Genomic DNA, 6,791 nt, shown 5'->3' with positions numbered 1-6,791 from the left:
CAACAAAGCTTGTCGATTCTCCCCACACAAAGGTCTTCAATGTGATCACGAGGATGCGATCGACATTAGGAAGGGGGGAATGTTAACCCATTCCTAGGATTAACAAGAGCTACTGCCATTATCTTACATCAAGGAGTCAAGGTAGATACACCAAAAGGTCATACATTCAAGATATGAAGCAATGGTGTCCAAATCTATAACTTGGACGGGCGCCCGTAATGGTCCTATGGAATACTTATGGCGATTCCCACTTCTTCAAGAGCAAGTGGTGAAGTCCCAAATGATGTACTTCATGGATATATTATGAGAGTAGTCATTGTAATAGTATTAGGCCTCTTATGAGAGTAGTCATTGTAATAGTATTAGGCCTCTTATGAGCCTAAATTTCCTGGTCGACCACAATTAAAGTCAGTGTGAACACTTATGGCCATGTATATAAGTGAATATCTCTCATAATACTACAGAGAGCTCTCACATTGTGTAATAGATTCTTTATTTTGCTAATCTCTCTCTAATTCATGCTAGTGAGTGTGTGTGAGTGAAGTGAGGTGAGAGGAGGGACGCATACACGTAGTGCAACGTGGCGGTGTGACAAAACGCTTGTGGGGGAGGCGCAGTGGAATTACTTCTCTAGTAGTTGTAGAGCTTGGAGACCTCAAGGGTTACAAGCTCGGCCATTGGAAAGATCCTCACGAGACGATTGCGGTTCACCAGGTAATCTTCTTGTTGGATGTGTTCCAAGGGGGGTTTGGGTGAGCCATAACACTTGGCACTTCCTCATCATGAAGCCCATGTTCGGTATACCCAACAATCAATGTAGTCCACAAGTCTACATACCAAAATAGTCACTCTTCAAATAACTCTACAAATAATTCCCTAACGTAAAGAGTTTTATATGGGTCATATAACCTCATATTTCATAAATATACTTGAGTGTATCATATTCTCAATATATGAGTATCATACGTACGCACGCACACACCCTCACATGCACACTTTCCCCCTCCACCATTCCCTCTGCATGCACACTCTCTATCTCCTCTATCTCTCTACCTCCATGTCTCATTTCCTCGATCCCTTCCCCTTAATATTTTTTTCTAGGATCACGCATTGACTCCCATGCCCAATGTGTGTGTGTGTGTGTGTGTGTGTGTGTGTGTGTGTGTGTGTGTGTGTGAGAGAGAGAGAGAGAGAGAGAGAGAGAAAGAATTCATGTCTTAATCAATACATGACCATATGTACAAACCATTGACCCTCATGCCCAATGTGTGTTTTTGTGTGTGTGTGTGTGTGTGTGTGTGTGTGTGTGTGTGTGAGAGAGAGAGAGAGAGAGAGAGAGAGAGAGAGAGAGAGAGAGAGTACCTAGCTATTTGTGTGTGTGTGTGTGTGTGAGTGAGAAAACTAAATTGAGGGAGTAAACTAATAAAAGTGAATGTGTACGTGCTTACGCGTGCATGTGTGTGTGTGTGTGTGTGTGTGTGTGTGTGTGTGAGAGAGAGAGAGAGAGAGAGAGAGAGAGAGAGAGAGATGCTTACATTGGAGGAAGAGAGAGAGAAGAAGAAGAATCGCGCTACGCGCAGATTTTCAGCCTACATATCGTGTTTGTGTTTGCCCTAATTTATATGTGGGTGAGCCTAAAGGCGATTCCATGAGCTGTGTTTGGGTTTTGCCCCCCTTTCGGAACCATTTGTGCAGACGGATTTTCCATCTGGAAAGTGGAGAATTTGCGATTACGGCCACGTGCAAATTTTCATCTTACACAATGTTTGTGTTTGCCCTAATTTCTCTGTGGATGAGCCTAAAGTGGTTCCACCAGCTGTACTAGGGTTTTACCCCCCTTTTAGAGCCACTCGTAAGATTTTCCATCTAGGCAGTGGATCTTCTCATCTTTGTTTGCAGTTCTAAAACGTAACTTTTCTCCTTCCTCTGGTGGAAGCATTAATTTTTGGTGTAAAGTAGTGGAAATGAGTCAAGGAACCATAGATATGGATTTTGTAGTGGCACATCTCAACAAAAGATGCTGAGAAATTTGAGGGTAGAGGGCTAGAGCCAAAGTCTGAAGATCAGGCTAAAAGCCAAAGATTGATCAGCCGGCGGCGGCGACGGGCGGTGAATATGGAGAGAAGAAAGCTGGTCGGCAAGAGAGTCCTCATCCATTGGTTATGTTGATAGACCATGGAGTGGCAGGTTGTGTCATAATGCCAATCTCAAAAATGTAGTTGGTACATCACATAAAGGCAAAGAGAAAGTGGTTGAGCCCCTTGGCATACCTGGTATTTCTGCAAGACATTCTCTTGTTGTTAGAGAGGCTAGTGGCTCAGAGATGAGCCTTGATGAGGAGCTTGAGATTCTAGCAATGAGAACACCTGGTTTAAAGAAGGCTATGGAAGCCATGAATGCAAAGTTACGAAGATCTGGAAGGGTCAAAAACCCTGTGTGCAGAGGTTGACTTATGATGGTTATGTGGCACATCACTATGCTTATATGGCAAAAGTTGTGCAAGTTGTAGAACCCACATATTTTGATGAGGCTATTGGAAATGTGTGTTGGGAGAAAGCTATGGATGAGAAGATGGATGCATTGTATGGAAATGAGACTTGGGATTTGGTACCATTGCCTGAAGGCAAGAAAGCTATTGGTTGTAAGTGGGTGTATAAGGTGAAACATAACAGTGATGGTAGCATAAGCAGATACAAGGCTAGATTGGTAGCCAAAGGATATGTGCAAACACATGGGATTGATTATGAATCATGATGAGACATTTGCCTCGGTTGCAAAGATGGCAACTGTGAGAGTTGTGATTGCAGTTTGGCTGCAGCTAAAGGTTGGTTTTTACATCAGATGGATGTAAAAAATGTGTTCTTGCATGGTGACTTACAAGAAGAAGTGTATATGGATCAGCCACTTGGTTTTGAGGATACAGGTCACCCGAAGTATGTATGTAAGCTTCGTAAGGCTTTGTATGGGCTGAAGCAAGCTCCATGAGCATGGCATGACAAGATTACTAAGTATTTTGTCACTATTGGTTTTCATATGGCAAACGCAGATCACTCTTTGTATGTGCGCAAGAGTGATAAGGGTATTGTGATCATCACCAGCTATGTAGATGATCGTATTGTTGGGTGTGAAAACTTGGATGAGATCCAGCATGTGAAAATTATTCTCAAAAGGAAGTTTGAGATGAAGGATTTGGGAGATTTATGCTACTTTTTGGGAATTGAGGTCATTCGCACACCTGAGGGTATTTGGCTGTCATAGAGATAGTATGTATTGGACATGTTGTCCAAGTATGGGATGGCTGATTATAAGTCAATCTCGGTGCCATCAGATCAAAATGGAAAGCTTAGTGTGGATGCAGGTTATGTCCAAGTATGGGATGGCTGATTGTAAGTCAATCTCGGTGCCATTAGATCAAAATGGAAAGCTTAGTGTGGATGCAGGTTATGTGTTGGAGGATCCCACTATGTACAGGAAGATTGTGGGGAGCTTGATCTATGTCATAATCAACACGCCAGATTTGAGTTACACTGTTAGCTTAGAGAGCCAATTTATGCAGGTTCCACGCAAACCACATATTAACAGTGTGTGACGCACACTTCGGTATTTGAATGCATTGTTTTATGCCTCACCCTCATTGGTCCTTATGGAATATTCCCTAGAATCTCAAAGAGCTTAAAAGGCCCAAAAGTGAGTCCAAATTTTCCCTAATGTGCACCATTGGAGCTATATGGGTACACAGATGCAGATTGGACAGGTAGCATCTCAGACAGGAGATCTACCAGTGGATTTGTATTTTCATTGGGGAGTGCTGCTGTGACATGGAGCAGCAAGAAGTAGCCCACATTTGCTTGTCAAGTACAGAGGCAGAGTACAGCGAAGCTGCGGTGGCAGCATGTGATGTAGCTTGATTACGCAACCTACTTGGCTAATTTGGGGTTGCATGTGGAGAGAAAGGTTGTCATATATTGTGACAAGCTTAGTAGTATACAGTTGGCCAAGCACCCAATTTTCCATGCGCGAACAAAACATATTGAGGTACATTACCACTTTATCAGGGAGAGAGTCTTAGCAGGCAACATCGACTTGGCCTACATCAGCAGACATCTTCATGAAGGCCTTGAGAGCTAAGAAGCTCTGTAGATTTCGAGATATGCTTGGAGTTCATGAGATGGAGTTGAGCTTGACTCGAGAGTGTTGAGATGTCAAGCTCAACATGAGCTGACACTCACGAGGTGCTTGCATGATCGTTTGACATTTACATCACTGGTGGGTTTGGTAGCTAGCACCGACATATCTAATTCACCAGAGATTCTACAGCTGGACTACACCGACTAGTCCACACCTACCCACTCCTCTTAGGGTGTTCACATTATGGATTGCTTGTATATACTCTATTATGTGTGTTAGTCACTTTATCTTCTTTGTAGACCTGTTTTGTTGTATGAAGAAGAAGAAGAATTTTCAGCCTCACCTTGTGTGCTCTCCTCTAGGGTTTGTGTGAGTGTGTGTGTGCTTGCAAGAGCTCAAGCTCTCTTCTGCCCTGCATCTTTTCAAGAAGGTGAGGGCAACACTTACACCGTTTGGTGATATTCCTCAATTGGAGGATTAGCAACCTTGGTTAGATTGGGCATTTAGAAAGCCTCCGAACATTGTCCAGTGTACAACAAATCAAGTGTTCCTAATGATTGTAGAAGATAAGCGCTAGGATCACTGAGAAGGCTAATAGGGTATGGAACATCAGGAAGAGCAAAGCCTGGTGAAAGAAAGTAATCTTACAGGGTTGGTGATCTAAGATTGGTGTTCCGTTGGTGCATGCTAGTTGGAGGCCTACCATTGGGGACCAGTTGCAAAAGCGACGAATTTCTTCTGGTAATTATGTGTTTTAAACTACATGCTTGGAAAACATGCCTCCATCTTTTCATTTCATGTCCAGTGGCAAAGAAGGTGTGGGATTTCCTTGCTCGCGTATGGACTCCGTTGACAGATAAGCCCGTAAAGGTTAAAGGCTGGATTTGTGGCAAGATTCCTAATGGGCCAGATAACCCAGAACATTCAGTTTTCTTTCATTTTTTCAGGTGGACAGGTTTGTGGTATATCTAGTTAACTAGGAATGCCTTCATATTTGATGCAAAAGTTGGTATTACAACTCACATAGGTTGTATAAAAGGGCTACTATTGTGGCCAGTCTCTTCCTTGTGGTCAGCTCATTTGGTGGAGAATGACAAGGCTATATATTGGATGAGGGTACTCCGAGCTACACTTGTGGTTTAGAGTAATTAGTGAGGAAAAGCTAGTACATCACATGGCGGCCATGTGGCCATTTGTAAAGTAATTTTGGTAATATATCTTCTATTACGAGAGAGAGAGAGAGAGAGAGAGAGAGAGAGAGAGAGAGAGTCATCTCTCAATATTATATGTGGGGTGACCCTCTTTTAGGATTGAGAGGCATCTTTCAATACTATATGGAGACTATATGTGGGATGACCCTCTTTTAGAATTGAGACGAGTTTCAAATTAAAGCATAGTAAAATGAAGGGGGGGTGAGATAATTACTTAAGGATGGGTGTGTTCCCAAACTTGTAAATTATAATAGCATAAGTAAATTACATATGTACATGCATTTTTTCTAGAAAAATATGATTAGTATTTGGTACTAAAGACCCTCATCAGCTCCAAATCCAACCGCCAGCGAGCTACCTTTCCACGTGACATAGCTGAGGGAAACCTCTCAGCCATACTCATTAGCCTCATGCTTGATATTTTGGAGAGTGGTAAGATCATCTAGTGGGAGTTGATGCTGCTCTCATGTTTCTATGTTTTTAGTATTCCATGATGAGTTTCCATGGACAGTTTTGTATCACCCCAGTGAGAGAGCTATGTTTATGTTTTGTTTCTGTTTTATTTTCCATTCCATAATGAGATATGCCATGGACATTATTGTATCACTTTGGTCTCATAGGCCCATTGGGTCTTTAGTAGACTCTCTCTCTCTCTCTCTCTCTCTCCTCTCTCTCTCTCTCTCTCTCTCTCTCTCTCTCTCTCTCTCCCTCCTTGCAGCCTAGAGTAGCATGATTCACCATAACCCCGATTTCATAGTTACTTGGTGGCAGACTGTGCAGCATTGGTCAACTTCACATAGACCCTCTCATAGGCTAATTCCAATTTGATTGGGCTACTTTCGTGGACCTCAAAGCTCGTTTTCTTCCACCACAATAGATGACCAATCTTGAGGACGAGTTTTACAAAACTCATTCAGGGTGGTTCCCCTGTTTTGACCTATTCCAACAAGGTCATTACCATGGCCCAACAGTTTGGTGGGCAAAGAGCTTTCGGGGGTGTGATGACCGTGCTTAAACATTGGAAGCACTTCCTTTACGAGAGATTTAAATATCATTATTGTTATTGAAAAATAAATAAATGGTCATTATGAAGCTATATTGATTTTATGAAGTCAAATATCCTCTTGTATTTGGATACATGTTATTTCAAAAAAATAAGTTTACATAAAGCTTATTAATTATAAATTTAAAAACCTTCTTAAAAAATATAATGAATGTTTGATTTATGTACATTGTAGATTGCTTTTTTAATACTGACTCAATTTTTTTATGAAGATTAAAATCTTTAGTTAAAGACCATATAATTATATACATCATGAGTTCTCAGCTATACAAATGTTACTATTTCCTATATAGATATTCCAATTTGGTATAGACTTCATTTTTTGTGTTGAGGTGGGTTTTCTATATGGTTATCATTTAGAATATATAAACTTCACAGTGCTATATAAG

This window comes from Cibotium barometz, chromosome 6 (genome assembly GCF_041138505.1).
Source record: "Cibotium barometz isolate CiBa-2024 chromosome 6, ASM4113850v1, whole genome shotgun sequence".
Lineage (NCBI taxonomy): Eukaryota > Viridiplantae > Streptophyta > Polypodiopsida > Cyatheales > Cibotiaceae > Cibotium > Cibotium barometz.
This window is presented reverse-complemented; position numbering follows the sequence as displayed.